The 16564-nt window shown below is 35.1% G+C and overlaps 1 protein-coding gene across 5 annotated transcripts in view; it reads left to right on the top strand.

Annotated features, from left to right (window-relative positions):
• Positions 1 to 16564, top strand: part of STARD13 (StAR related lipid transfer domain containing 13) — a 799642-nt gene that overhangs the window by 137404 nt on the left and 645674 nt on the right. The window contains exon 1 of one of the 5 annotated variants that reach the window (XM_007495309.3): positions 1619 to 1845. The exons of the other annotated variants lie outside the window; for them this stretch is intronic. The gene's annotated coding sequence lies outside the window, so the exon portion shown is untranslated. Of the gene's footprint in view, positions 1 to 1618; positions 1846 to 16564 lie in introns of those variants that run through there. 5 annotated transcript variants of the gene reach the window in all.

Raw genomic sequence — 16564 nt, 5'->3', positions numbered from 1 at the left:
AGATGAAGTTTGGGGCATTGTGAGATCCTTGTTACTTCAAGGAGGCCAAGAGAAACAAAAGAGCAAGAAAATGAGTGAGAGGCAGACACTCACACACACACACACACACACACACACACACACACACACACACACACACAGAGAAAGAGAGAGAGAGAGAGAGAGAGAGAATTCCCTCCCTCAAAAAAGAACCTTTCCAAGAAGTGACATAAAAACTGTATTTAAGTTTATTTTTAATGTTTTACTTATAACTTTTATTTTTATATCACAGCCATTTTGGGGGGGAAAGATCTCTTCTGAACATTTGAACATTACTTTACAACAAAGAAATTAAAGAAAAATACTCAATTATTACTGAATCTCACAATGTACATATCATTCTGTCTTGAAGTGGGAGGTATATTTCATTATGGTATCAAGAGCTATCATTCATTTTTTAGTTACCCAGGATGATTTTTTTTAAAAAAAATTTGGTTGTAGTTCTAGTGTATATCATTCTTTGGCTCTACTTATTTCATTCTGAATCAATTCATATGAATTTCATATTTCCCACAATTACTCGTATTTGTTAAAGCAGCATTTTACAAGGATTAATCTGGTAGCAACATACATAATAGATTAGCAAAAACACAGTAGACATTTGAAAGTGTTTTTTTCCAACAGTTTCAGAAGAGACTTGGAAACATTCTAATATCAATAGCTCATGATAGCAACAGTATAATGATGTGTGTGAAGAGCCTGAAACTGTAACCACGGGATAGGAGAGTAAAAATGGCCTTAGGGTTTGGAAATTGTTGTTGCTCAGAACAGGCTCTGGGGTGAATAGAGTTCCAATGTCTATCAAAATGGGTCATATGGTCAACCAAGGGGAAAAAGAGACAGAACCAAAGTCGCTAGGTCGACATTAGGATTTAATGATCCATGGTCACAGATATCTTCTCTGTATGACCCATAGAAATGTACAGCTCAGATGTGCAGGTGTCCCTTTTTATGAAGAATTTGCGGGACTTAAAAGCTCAGGTGACTGGACACTGTGTTCCATCAACATCTGGTCCTTTAATTAAGTAAGCCCATTGGATCAAGGGGACTTATTCCACCTGTCAAACACAGGACAGACTTTATTCTCCACCTCCCCCACAGTTTCTGTGTACCTGAGAGTATCACTGATGCTAGAATTAATGGAGCATTGGAAGCACATGGATGTTTTTGCTAGATGAACAGAGAGATTCCGTTTCCCCAGGCACTGTTTATTAAAAGTGTTAAGTATCACTGAAAGAATAGGCCGTAATCATTCAGAACCACAGAAATGGAAGGAACCTGAATAGATTTCTGCCAAAAAAACAAAATCTAAGGAGATCATAATAAACTAATGAAAACATAGATAGACATTTATCAGATTCCTAAGAATTGCTTGAGAAGAAAATTCCATAGTGCCTCCAATCTATTATTAACATTTTCTGCAAGGAGTGGGAAATGGGGAGGGAAATAGCATTTATTAAGCACTTGTGTGCCAAGTAGAGCAGCTACATAGAACAGTAGATAGAAGTAGAGCTGAGTTCAAATGTGGCCTGTGACCCTTACTTGCTATATAACCCTCACCAAGTCATTTACCCCTGTTTACCTCTGATTCCTCATCTGTAAAATGAACTAGAGAAGGAAACAGCAAGCCACTCCAGTATCTTTGCCAAGAAAACCTCAAATTGGATCATAAAAAGTCAGACAACTGAAATGATGAAACAACAACAATCAACTTGGCAACTGTGTGGAGGATGGAATAGTGAAGGGAAAAATTGGAATCTAGAAGACCAAGAAGACAACTGCTATTGTAAGCCAGAAAAAAAAAAGGTAATGAGGACCTCAATTAGGAAAAGACATGTGAATTGGGAGAAGGGAATGGAATACAAAAGGCAGCTATATATTTTTTAAGCACTACAATAAAACAAAAAGATAATAATTACAGATAACTCAAAGGGCGATGGAAGGATGTGAGTGTAAAAAGTCAACTACTGGAACCTAGCCCTCGCCATAGATTTGTATGCAAAAAGTTATATGAAGTTATTATCTTCCATAAGTATGACTGAAAAGGTGGTGGGGTTGGTCAGTTAATGAGTAAAAATAATAGCTGGACTATCTAGGTGGAACAACAAAATTTTGGAGATATAAGAATGAAAGGAGGGCTTTGAGCCTTCAGACTTGAGATTTACATAAAAATTACACATAATTACAAGCTGTTTAATTATTTGTTGAATTGAACTGAGGGCATGGAAAGTTTATGATTTGCATTAGTATGGGGATTGCTTCCATGGACAAAGGCATAGCTCTATCAAGATATCCAAGTATAGAAGGTCATTATTTGTCATAGCCAAGCACAAGAATTAAAGGGGGTTCTTTCAGCCGGGCACAGTAACTTCTATCTATCCCTGATATTGGGCAACCCCATTCCAAAGCTTTCATAAGGGGAATGGCTTGATTAATGAGTCAAATTCCATGGCATCCAATCCACAGTTTCAGGAGAAATCAGAGCAACTAGGCAAGAAAGCAAGAGTGAACTAGATGACCTAAATTTTCTCCTTGAATGGGAAAGCAATCCTGCCCCTCTATGAATTCTTGCTTTGTGAATTCAAACCTCTTTACTTTGAAGAAAGCATGTATTGTCACATTATATTCAGTAACACCCTTACATATGTTTCTCATGTAAAAACAGGGATGTATTCCTCAAATATCAAAGATTAAAATACATATTGATTACTTTGGGATTGACAACTGTCCTATGTCTGTCCCATAAAATCCACTTCCTCTTTTTTTTTTCTTTTTTTTTTTAAATATATTTTATTTGATCATTTCCAAGCATTATTCGTTAAAGACATAGATCATTTTCTTTTCCTCCCCCCCACCCCCCATAGCCGACGCGTAAGTCCACTGGGCATTAGATGTTTTCTTGATTTGAACCCATTGCTTTGTTGATAGTATTTGCATTAGAGTGTTCATTTAAAGTCTATCCTCTGTCATGTCCCCTCAACCTCTGTATTCAGGCAGTTGCTTTTTCTCGGTGTTTCCACTCCCATAGTTTATCCTTTGCTTATGAATGGTGTTTTTTTTCTCCTGGATCCCTGAAAGTTGTTCAGGGACATTACACCGCCCCTAATGGAGGAGTCCATTATGTTCGATTATACCACAGTGTATTAGTCTCTGTGTACAATGTTCTCCTGGTTCTGCTCCTCTCGCTCTGCATCACTTCCTGGAGGTTGTTCCAGTCTCCATGGAACTTCTCCACTTTATTATTCCTTTGAGCACAATAGTATTCCATCACCAACATATACCACAGTTTGTTCAGCCATTCCCCAATTGATGGGCATCCCCTCGTTTTCCAGTTTTGGGCCACCACAAAGAGCGCAGCTATGAATATTTTTGTACAAGTCTTTGTGTCCATTATCTCTTTGGGGTACAGACCCAGCAGTGCTATGGCTGGGTCAAAGGGTAGATATTCTTTTGTCGCCCTTTGGGCATAGTTCCAAATTGCCCTCCAGAATGGTTGGATCAGTTCACAACTCCACCAGCAATGAATTAAAAAATCCACTTCCTCTTTAAGGATCCAGTTAAGGAATGATTTCCTAGATAAAGTTTTTCTTGATCTTCAAAACTATGAGGATCCTATTTTGCAAAATTTATAGTAATTTGTATTTAACTACTTTGCATTTATTTGTATTTAATCACTTTATGTTTATCCTATGTATGCACATATGAATACATATGTGCATGCACATATTTATACATATATATACAAACCCTCTTTGTATACATATGGGCAGTTAGGTGGAAAAGTAGAGCACTAGACTTGGAGTCAGGAAGATGAGTTTTCCTGAGTTCAAATCTGACCTCAGACACTTACTAGCTGTGCAACAATAGACCAGTCACTTAACCTGTTTTCTTTAGTTCCTCATCTGTAAAATGAGCTGGAGAAAAAAAAATGGCATACCACTTCAATGTCTTTGCCTATATATGTGTGTGTGTGTGTGTGTGTGTGTGTGTACATATATGTACATATATATGTTTTTAAAATGCTAGTTGATTGATTGACAAATCCCATTCCAAGTTTTCTATTAAATCATTTCTGGAAATTCCATGTGAACTGCAATGACTTCCAGGAATTGATGCAGAGTGAGAGGAGCAGAACCAGGAGAACATTGTACATAGAGACTCGTACACTGTGGTACAATTGAATGTAATGGACTTTTCCATTAGTGGAAATGCAGTGATCCTGAACAACTCAGAGGGATCTAAGAGAAAGAAAACTATCCACATCCAGAGGAAGAACTGTGGGAGTAGAAACACTGAAGAAAAACAACTGCTTGATTACTTGGGTAGAGGGGATATGGCTGGGGATATAGACTCTAAATGATCACTCTAAGTGCAAACATCAACATCATGAAAATAGGCTCTGATCAAGGACACATGTAATACCCAGTGGAATTGCGTGTCGGCTATAGGAAGGGTTGGGGGAGGGGAGGGAGAGAAAGAATATGATTCTTGTAACCAAGGAACAATGTTCTAAATTGACTAAATAAAAATTTAAAAAAATTAATCACTTCTGGAATATTTAATACATAGTATCTGTGTTGTGATATTGATTTCAAACCTTTTTAAAGAATAGAAGGAAAGGGAGATTATCATGAGAAGGGGACTTTTTAAAAAAAAGAATCTTTGGGATATTTATTCCTGATGTCTTTTTTATTTTATTTTTGTTATGCAAAACAACTTCTCTATTGTTCATTGTTGTAAGAGCACACTCATCTATAACCCAAACCCCAAAATAAAACCAAAAATATGCTGATGTGAAAGATGATTCCAAAAGTTCTTTCTCAGAAGGCAGATAGCCTTCCCCATCATAAGTCTTTTAGAATTGTCCCAGATCATTGAATTACTCAAAGTAACCAATTTTTCACAGATAATCATTGCATGATATTGCTCTTAGTATGTACAATGTTCTTCCAGTTGTGTTTATTACACCTGTAGGTCTTTCCAGCTTTTTCTGAAATTATCTTGCTTCTCATTTCTTATAGTACAATAGTATTCCATCAACAACATGTACCACAATTAGTCCAGACATTCCCCAACAGATGGACAATGAGAATATTTTTAACCATCACCTTTTCAACAATCCTAGCCACCACTGCATTTCTATTGTAGATGATCTATTTACTTCTCCTTTATTGTTAACTTGATGTGTTCCAAGTTAAAATTGCTCTTATCCTTCAGGTTCCATGGTTTTTCTATATTCTGGTCTGTTTGTAATTCTTTGAGAAACTAAGGTCAAATCGAAGGTTTATGACTTTTATTCTTCTACATTTTATCCTTTGAGTTAATCTGCATTTAACAGAATGGCAGCATAGTATAGATGAAAGATCAAGTCAGATGGAATGAATTTAAATCTTGTCTCTGATGTTTAGTACATGTGAGAACTTGGACCAGTCATTTACTCTCACAATCCTCAGTTTTCTCATCTGTAAACTGAGAAGACTGAGTTAAATGTCCTCTGAGAACCCTTTTAGCTCTATATTTATGATACTTTTCTACACAGATAATCCTGTAAGATTAATAAATCTTATTATTAATCTTAATAATTTTAAGTGGCAATAAATCCTTTTGGATTTATAGATCATTGGAGTAATAGATCATTGGAGGATAGATCATTGGAGGCCTGTTCTGACTTCATTAAGTCTCTTCTTCAATCCCTTTCTCTGTCCCAGAAGAGGAGGGGAATTTTATTCTGGCTTCCATCAGCCTCTCTGATTGGCATTCCAGTCTTCAGCTATAAAGCATGAAGCCATCAAATAGTCCTACTCATGGCCACTGCACACAAGGATCTATCACAAGTAGCTTAAAATGACAATAAAACTAGTAATATGCTCTGCATGGGCACCTAAGTGACACAGTGGAGAAAGAAGCAGCCCTGGAGTCAGGGAGACTCCTCTTTCTCAGTTAAAATCTGGCCTCAGACACTTATTAGCTGCATGATCCTAGGTAAGTCACTCAATAACATTATTTATCTCAGTTTCCTCATCTGTAAAAGGAGCTAGAGAAGGAAATGACAAACGGCTTCAATATCTCCGGCAAGAAAACCCCAAATGAGGTCACAGAGAGTCAGACATGACTGAAATGCCTAAACACCAAACACACCCTGTATACTAAACAGTCTGTCAACACAAGGAACCAGGCTGGGATGTTGACAGGAAAAATAAGAAGTTACAAAAGAGAATCGTGTCTAGGGATGCAGTGAAGCTTTTTGCTGGCAAAATAGAGTTTTGCTTATGACAGATGCATAAAAATGAGGAAGGAATGACAGTTATGTGAGTGGAGAACAACAAACAACTCAGCTTACTTTCTGGTCTGGTTCAAATTCATCTACATGCAAACCTCAGATGACTTAGCCTGGAGAAGAGAAGACTTAAAGCTAACAGAATTATTGACTGTTTAAGTATCTGCAGGGCCATTAAGTAAAATTAGAATGGTTTATTTTGTATAGCTCCAGAGAGGAGAGAGAAGACTGAATCCAGGACTCTTGCAGAAGATGAAATTTTACAAAATATATAGTTCATCTGAAAAATTACTTCCGAATATTTGAAAAGTTTAGGATGAAATTTTCTTATAAGAACTGTTTTTCTGGGTTTTTTTTTTAGGTTTAAATCTAGGTTTTGCTATTTATTTATTTTTAGATTGAAAAATTGTATTTAATTACTTAATTTAGAATATTTTTCCATGGTTACATGATTCATGTTCTTTCCCTGCCCTCCTTTCCCTCACACCCATCCCCACCTCCTGTAGCCGATGCATAATTCCACTACGTTTTACATGTGTCATTGATCAAGGCATATTTCCCTATTATTGATAATTGCACTAGGGTGATCATTTAGAGTCTACATCCCCAATCAAATCCCCATCGACCCATGTGATCAAGAAGTTGCTTTTCTTCTGTGTTTCCATTCCCACAGTTCTTTCTCTGGATGTGGATAGCGTTCTTTCTCATAAGTCCCTCAGAATTGCGCTGGGTCATCGCATTGCTGCTAGTAGAGAAGTCCATTACATTCTATTGCACCACAGTGTATCAGTCTCTGTGTAAAAGAACTGTTTTTCAAATAACTAATCTAAAAGAAGCTAAGTTGTAATTCTTTTCACTAGCCTCTGCCTTAAGTTAAGGCCCTTGCTACCTCTCCTCTGGATTATTCTTATAAAATCCTAATTGTTCTCCTTGCTTCCAGGTTCTCCTTTCTAATGAATCCTATACACAGATGTAAATATGCAAACTGACCATCCTAAAATATGGATCTATTTACCCCAATCCTTAATGAAAATCCTCAGTGATTCCCTATTGCCTTTAGATTAAAAGGAAAAATCTTGGGACTAGCATTTTAGCTTGCCACAATTTGGTTCTTACCTATGTTTTAAGATTTATTTCAAGATTACTACTCCATCCATTCAGTCAAACTGGACTACTAACTCTTCCCTATCAATAAGATAGAATAATAATATATATCCTTCTTTAATGCATTGGTACAGTCAATACCTCCATTTTTAAAACATACTCTCTACTCACTTCTGCTTTATAGGAATCCTAGCTTTCTTCAAGGTACCAGATATCTCCATTGGGATTCCTTTCATAAGCCTTGTTAACACTCATTTCTTTTTTAAATTAACTTTTTATATATTTTAGTTGTCTGTATACATATTTGTATTCTCCATTCTTCCAGGAGTCTATAAGAGCCTGATTCTTAGCATGTGATATGATGCCTTGCTCATAATATATTTGATAAGCATTTGGTGATTCAATGGAATGGAATAGACTTTTTTCTTCTTGTCTTTCTTTCCTTCCTTTTTTACTGTGAAATTGGGAATTAACTTTTTTTATTTTTATGTAATTTACCTTTAATGAGAATTTAATTCAAAAATATTAACAAATTAAAACTTAATAATGTCAATCATTTCATTGCACCATTTAATTTTTCTGTAGCACATAAATACAATCATATTTTGGCCTATAAACAATATTAAAGTATAACCTTGATTAATTGGAATGCTTAGGGTAAACTGTGAAACTATTAGCTAACCTTTCTTGGTTTAATTCTTCTAGGTAAAAAATATACTAATCCATTTTTCTGTCTTAATTTTACTACCCTTTGTTAAGTTTACTACATTGTGATAGCTAGGAATCTTGCTGTGCCTTAATCTTCATTAAAAACAATAAAATCTAACTTTTTAAGGAAATAAACTTTTTTAAAAAAGGATTTTGGCTCTTTGTGGAAAGAAACATTTTTGTCTTTGTAACCTCAAAACTTAACATAGCACCATGCATACAGTTGGTGTTTAATTAATAATAATTGAATCCTTTAAAAGTTGTCAAAAGCAAACTAATCTAGCTCTACCTAACTCTTAAAGAGTGGTAGGTACACCGTGAACTTGTCAGTTGCTTTTGTATACCTGCTTTCTTTTCATAATATTTTGTTACAGTGTTGCTGTATGGATAGGCTAGAAGAAAGGCATATATTAGGAAATTAATGTGGTATAATAATAAGACATCCATAAAAATGGTAAATCTTTTAAAAATGTTTAAAAGCAAGAAAGAAAGGATGTTGGGTGGGTAAATCAGAACAAAACTAGTTTATTTTAGATATTTATAATAAAGCATGATTCCCCCTAGAAACTCTCCAGGGTGGCCCTCAGGAGCTTTAAAAATTGAAGAAAGCTGTCATCCAACAGATTTATGAAATGGAATGAGCTCTCTAACTGATCACATCTCTAAACCTGAGTGTCTATGTATCAGATGTACTTAGGCTAAGGATTACACAGGCTGAAGTAACATTTTTATACCGCAGTACCAAAAGATGCCCATGGCATAGCATCTCTCAGATTTTTCTGCTGAGCAGACTCAAAAAGATTTTACTATCCCAGATGTATTCTAATGACAAAAGGTGTTTAGATTTGTCACTGTGTGCAGAAAATAACAACTGCAATTGATCAGATAGACTGTGATCATAAGCTCCTAGATATTCGGCCTATTGGAAAATACATTGATTTGAAATGACATTGAATTTATCAGTCTTTTGGAAATCCTTCATATGATTTTTGTGTTAGGAATTTAGAAGGCTGTGTTTCAACATTCTTGAAGGCCAGGTTTGAGATGGCTGGCTGCAGGGCAAGTAATTTGCAACCATCCTCATTAAAGGCCCACCGATTCTAATGAAGGATTAATAAATATGGAACACCAAAGTATCCTGACAACCAACCTTCTGTTCACAATAGCTAAATTATGGCAAGAGGGGACATGAGGGAAAGGCTAATTTTAAACCTAATTGTCCAGGAAAATGTCTCATTGTGTTTTTGATGTATTTAATAAATCAAATTCTACTTATTCAAGCTCTGTTAGCATGTTCTGAATTAAACATTAGGCTGTTAATGTGATGCATTTGAGGCCCTCACAACTGACAATTTTTTGTTGTTATTGGCAAGAGTATCATAAATCTGTATGGTAGTTAAACTATAATGAATGGATTTCTAAGAATATTGATTCACTACATGAAACCAGCCCCTTTCACTCCTTCTGGAAGATCAGGAAGAAGTATATAATATGGATGTGTTTGTATTTTCCATTCCTATTAAGCTGGAATACTGATATAGACTTTCATGTTGTGAGGATTAAATAAGATACTCTTTTTTTTAAAGCACCTAACAGTTCCTGGCACATAGTAGGCACACTGTATAAATGTAAATTCCTTTCCCTCTTGCAAATTCATCTGGGTCAGCTTGGCCCTGAACCAAGTTAAGCCATTCTTAGTTCTTCACAATTCACCCTCTTCTTTTCTCTTCTCACTTATACTGAATGCTACAGCTGGGCCCATTTAATCATCAATAGCACTTTACTTCTTTCTGGTGTTTAGCTTCTTAGTAGTGTTGGTATTTTATTTTCTTCTTTCCTCTCTAAAACCTGATATGTCTTATTTTATTGGATTACAAAACTATAACAATTGACATTTTTATTAAAAAATGTATAACTAAATAGAAAATGTTTTTAAAAGACCTGATTCTTTTCTATTTGTATTCTACTATGATGGGTTAGTTGTGTAATATCATCGTCATCGTCATCATCATCATCATCATAATCATCCAAATCTAATATGAGAAAGAACTTTATAAAGGTCATCTCGTTCAAGTGCTTCCATGCAATTGATTTCCTTAAATCATTAAGTCAAATGACCCTCTATTCTGGGTTAAAGGACCTACATGGAGTAATTTCATAGCCACAATATCCATTAGTGAGCAATTCTAGTATTTGGTAATATTGGCTCTCAGGACATTTTTATTGCCTTATATCTAAATGGAACTGCTCATGCTACATTGCTTTGCCCTATCTTTGGAGGAGCTGAAGCTCATTTGGCCGTTAGGATCTATCCAATAACTATACTATGTGTGACATTTCCTCAAAAACTTTGTTTACCTGGTGAAAATGATCAGCTCCAGATATGACTAATCATATCAACAGAATAACAATAGCAGAGTTGGATGATAAAACATTTATCACAAAATCATCACCAAAAATAATAGATTAAACTTTAAATTGGTGGCTGTGTTTAAATATAAACATATTTTCACCCCACACTGGAGTCAGTTTTAAACATTTCCTTATAGACACTCTTATTTAACCCTTAATCATACATGATATACTGGCTTGACTTGGTAGACTTGAAATCTGGAAGACCTACATTTAAATATGACAGCTAGTAGGTGTAGTAGTTGGAAGCTTTTCATGGAGTCAGAAAATCTGAGACCAAATCCAGTCTCAGACATTAACTATATGACTCTGATGAATCACTTAACTTCTCTCTACTTCATTTTGGGAATAATAATAGCACTTACCATGCAGGATTGCTATAGGGCTATATATGCAAAGCACTTTTCAAACTTTTAAGGCACTATATAAATGTTAGATTAGCTATTAAGTTCTGTGTTGGAAACTTATACACTATCTAACAATCAGTAAGTCATTTAACCACTCTGATTCCCCAGGCAACTATCCAATATTTATCTACTAAGTTATGATCTGGGTCAATATTTTACCTAAGAAATCACAAGTATCTGATGTATTGACATAAACATCTTTGTGACTTTCCTCTGAATCTTTTTCAAATGTCTTGTTTTTTCACTAAGGATTCGGAATTGAACATAGATGTATAAGGTCTTTGAATAGTAAAATTCTGTTCTCTTACAATTGACTTTATTTCTGTTTATTTCTTACTTTCCTAATAGAATCTCCAGTGTTTTTAAACATTCTGATTACAGGAAAGCAGTAACCTTCTAATTACTAACAGTTATTCATTTTAATCTTTATCCTTTCTCCCATTTGTAAGAGAACAACTCATTCTTTTTTTTTAAACCCTGCCTTCTGTTTTCATATCAATTCTAAGACAGGAAAAGCAAGAGCTAAGAAATCAGGGTTAAGTGATTCACCTAGAGTCCCTCAGCTAGAAAGCATCTGAGGTCAAATTTGAAACAACCCATTCTTAAAAAAAATAGCTTTCTTTTCTCGATGTCCATAAACCCTAGTCTTTCCTCTCCTTCTGATTAACCTTTTCTCTTTCCTTCTTTCATTGTTTCTTCTTCCCAGTCTCCTCATTTATTTCCCAACATTATAGTTTTGACTCTCTGGTCATTATTTTGTGTATACTATATCATGACAAACCTATACAATTTCAATATTGCCAAGCTCTAGTATCAAACTTCAAATAGTTTGATTCTATTTTAGTTGATCCTACTTCCTTAATCCCACTTCAGTCTATCCCCCTTTCTCTATTCTTATCTTTGTTCAGACCCTCACTACCTCTTATATTGATTCTTTCAAAACTCTTCTTAAACTGAATTCTTAACCTCACACCTCTTCTCTATTGAAATGATCATTTTAAAAAATATTACAAAAATCCCTTAAGTTTCAGTGACTCCTAAATGCCTTCAATATAAAATAGATGCTCTTATGTTTGACATTTTTTAAAGTCCATAATAATCTGGCTTCTTCTCTCCTAAATTTTTTATCATAAACTCATCAAATATAAATAAACATGAACATTTCAATATACAAAGAATAGTAAAGGATTATATATGGATATGTGAACTTTTATTGTGTATAATTTGTTGTGTATATATTATATTTAAACAATAGTAACAAAATTGCCCTGATTCTCTGGGGCCCCTTCTGAACTTCCTGTGGTATATTTTTTAATGTTTCATCGATTCTCTTCTTGTTTTGTTTTGTTTTTTGCGTCACTATCTTTGTCCACAAACTGCACCTCACAACTCCCTTCCACCTCCCTTCACAAAAAGAAGCCCTGTTTTTTAACAAATAACCTTAGTCAAGGAGACAGCCAGGTGACTGAGTGAATTGAAAGCTAAGCCACTGGGTTAAAATCTGGCCTTTGTAGCTGTGTGACTCTGGGCAAGTCATTTAACCTCCATTCCCTACTTCTTACCATTCTTCTACCTTAGAACCAATACACACTATTAATTCCAAGATGGAAGATAAGAGACTCACACTACACTGCTCTCCTGGTCTAGCCTCTTCCTACCTTCAGGGGAAGAAAAACACCATTCCATTCTCCTACTTGTCCCCTACCTGGTTTCCTACCCAGAGAGAACTCTACCTTAAAGGTAAATTCTTAGGGATGTTGATAATCTACTTGAATTCATTCCTTAATGATGAACAATATACCCAGTAATACTTTCACCATTCCAATAATTCTGAACACCCTACTGTCATTCAAACCATTTTATTCCTTCATTGTCCATTCTCTTATTTTCCATCCCTCTTAAAACAAAACAAACCTCTCCCATATATATATATATATAAGCTTCATAGTCCCACTCTAAAGCTTCTTTTGTGGGTAATAAATTTGCTTTCATCTTAAATCTTTTACTTTTCACTTTATATGTCTCCTGACTCTTATTAAGTCCTGGATCCCTCCTTAACACACAACTTTCCTGACCACCTTTTCCAACACTCCTTGCATTTTAACTCCTACCCCCTAACTCACTGGTCAAGGGAGATGAAAGTTAGACTATTCCTTGAGCTCCATTGTCTCTGCCAGGATCTCCTTGGCATGACAGTGTCTTTTTTACCTTCTCTTAGTAACCCTCACTTCCTCTGATGTTCACTCAGTATATATTTACAACCTAATCAAAATTCTGATAGCTGTTATGTCCTAATCTTCAAAATACTCCCTTTCTTTCCTCTTGAAGTTAAAGTCTAGCTCACAATTTTTCTCTCCTCCCCAAATCCTGCCTACATACTGAGGGGTATCATGATGCCTATTGATACTTCATGAAACATCCTGTTTATCTAGTTCCTCAACTTACTCATTTCCTATGACCTCATTCATCTCAGCTATCCATCAATAAGATTATGTTCTTGATCTTGCTAATAATGATAAATTCTTCATTTCCATATTTAGAAACATTCTAGGTCTAATATCTATTCAAAACTCATTGTCATTCCACCTCTCCCTTTGCCTTGTGATTCCAAACATTGTTCTCCATCCCCAATGTGCCCTTAAATTCCTTTCCAGACCATCCTTGATGCACTGGCTATTTTTTCATCCCTATCCTGACCCTTTGGAGAATGAATAAATCTATATGCAGTCTTCTTCTCTCCAGTCCTTGCCCCTTTCTTTCTTGCCAAATCTCAGCCTTGGATTACTCCTTTCATCTATTAACTTTGCTCCTACCACACACTGCCAAAAAAAAATCAAGAGAAAATCCTGAAACCATGTTGAGAGAGTCTACTCTAATATTATATTGCATAATCTAAACTGGGCCCTCACTGATACAAGGCAATCCTTTGTCAACCCTAACTCAATATTCTACTCCCTATAGCAACCCTTCCAAATCTTTTATTTCCACCTTAAATTTCCCATCGAGGTTTCTCTTCTCTGATACTGTCACTATCCTGCTCCAAGACATTATTATCTCATGCCTAGATTATTGAACTAGACAGCTAGTTGATCTGCCCAAACCTCTCTTCATTCCTGTCTATCTTCCACTAAGCTGTCAAACTAATCTTAAAGTTCCCAATGGCTCTCTATAAGTTCCAAGATCAATTTCCGTGATAGCTTAGAAATCAGTTCTTTATCAAATAAATATGTTATAAATATTTTTCTTAGTTAACTTCATTCTAACTTAAACTGTTTTAATTTTTTATGCAAAAGCTTTTCAATTTCATATAATCAAAAATGTACATTTTACTATTTATGATTCTTTTTATCTCTTGTTTGATCATTAATACCTTCACTATCCATTGCTTTGAAAGCTATCTGCTTCCCTTCTACTCTAATTCACTGATCCTACCTCTTATATTTACAGTAAATCATGTATCTATTTTGGCCTCATTGTGATATATGGTGTGAAGAAGTATACTAAACCTAATTTATTCTAGTCTGCAATTAAACCACTAGTTGATGTACTTAGGTTTATCAAATATTATGATACTATGTTCAATAGTTTCTATTTAATCTGTTTTAATGTATAACTTATATTTTTTGACTAATCAACAGTAGTGACAATTGTTGTTTTGTAAAATAATTTGAGCCCTGGTACTTCTAGACCCCTTTCATTCTTATTATTTTTCATTATTTTTCTTGATATTCATGACCTATTATTATTCCAGGTGAGTGTTGCTATTAATTTGTTGAGCTTTATAAATAACCCTCTACTGTTAAATCAGCATATTTGCTCTTCCCTGTACATGAAATTTTTTCTCTCATTTCTGTCATTGTACAGACTATCACCCTTCCCTAAAGTGTTCTCCCTTCTCTTCTCTTCTTTGCCTTTTGGAACATTCTTTCAAGTCTCACACATCTACTACTCCCTTTGAAGACTTTTACTTGTTTCTATAGTCATCAAGTCAAAAGAATGAAAAAAATCACTACATGCAGAGTTTACATTCTAATGGAATAGACAATGTGTACAAATACAGGTATATACAGAATAAATATTAAGAGAACAAATCCAAGTAGCTAAATACAATGTAATTGGGGAGCAAAGGTATGCACATTTAGGAAGAATTAGGAAAGGCTTCATGTAGAAGAAAGGGATTTTATAGGACAGAAAGAGGAGAGGAATTCTATAAGCTAAGGGAGGGAGGAGTATATTCCAGGCATAAAGTATGGCCAACACAAAAGCATACAGAAAGGAAGCAGAAGATAATGTGAGCAACAGAAAGGAAAAAAAAATTGTCAGGAGCCCATTGTAGTGAATGGATGACTATGTCCAATGAGGCTAGAAAGATAGGTTGGAATCAGGTTGTAAAGGGCTTTTCAAAGCTAACCAGAGAAATTTATACTTTATCCAAGAGGAAATAGGGAACCATTAAAGTTAATGAAGGGAGTAAAATGGTCAGATCTAAATTTAAGGAAAATTACTTTGGCAGCAATATATAGGATGGACTGTAGTGGTAAAATACTTGAGGCAGGGAGACCAATTAAGAGACAATTAGAATCATCTAGGTGAGCCAAGGTGCCAGTTATGTGAGTAGATATATGAATCCTCCTAGAAGAATATAAGCCTCTTGGGGGTAGGGACTATGTCACGTATTTGTATCCTCCATTACCTATCATAGTGGCTGGCACACAGTAGGTGCTCAAGAAATGTTTGTTAATTGATTGATTGTTCCAGTTCCCCTTTCTTCTCCTAACTCTGAAATTAGGGGAAAGGGACAAAAAAGGAATAAGTTAGTAGGAGCTCATTATTTGATTTGGAGCATACAGAGAAAGGATATTAGAAGTATACCAATCCAGAAAAGAATCAAAAAGAAAATGAAAAGAATACTGGACTGGCATTCAAGAGACCTGGCTTCTTATTCTGAACTCTCCTACTACATGGTGATGAAGCAAAGCCTTTTAGCCTCTGGTTTGCTTCCTCATGTTATAAATGAAGGAGTCGAACTCCTGAGATCCCTTCTGCTCTAAGTTTCTATCCTATGTTTCTGTCATCTTTATTAATAGCATCATATGCAAAATGATTAACAATTGCATCTTATACTGATAAATATGTATATATCCCTATCAATAGATAATTTTTACTGAAAATTGTATAAAGGGAGAGTCCTTGCCTTTCTAAAGGCTATAGCTTTATAGCTGGAAGAGATTTGGGAAATCATCTTATCCAGCTCCCTAATTTTACATAAAATGACTGATGTGCTTAGGTTTTTTTTGGTTTCTGTTTGCTTACCCACTGCCCTCCACCTTTCTATATCCTTTATACATTCTCTCTTTCCTTTCTTTATACTGCTTTCTTCTTCCCTCAGCATCCCACAGTCCCCAGGGAATCTTCTACAAATTTCTATTGGCAAAGAATTTTTAGACTGCATACAAATTAAAGTGCTTATCATTACAAAGCTCTTAGTTATATTTTTTTGTTCTGTTAAACACATGTAAGGGATCTTTTGTTTAATCTACCAACTGTTTTGCTTATGGAAATTAATCAAGTTGAAAAATAATTTACCTTACCAATCAAGTGAAAGTAATATTATTCT

This window comes from Monodelphis domestica, chromosome 4, assembly GCF_027887165.1.
Source record: "Monodelphis domestica isolate mMonDom1 chromosome 4, mMonDom1.pri, whole genome shotgun sequence".
NCBI lineage: Eukaryota > Metazoa > Chordata > Mammalia > Didelphimorphia > Didelphidae > Monodelphis > Monodelphis domestica.
The sequence above is the reverse complement of the archived record's forward strand: the minus strand, read 5'-3'. Positions and strand labels throughout refer to the sequence as shown.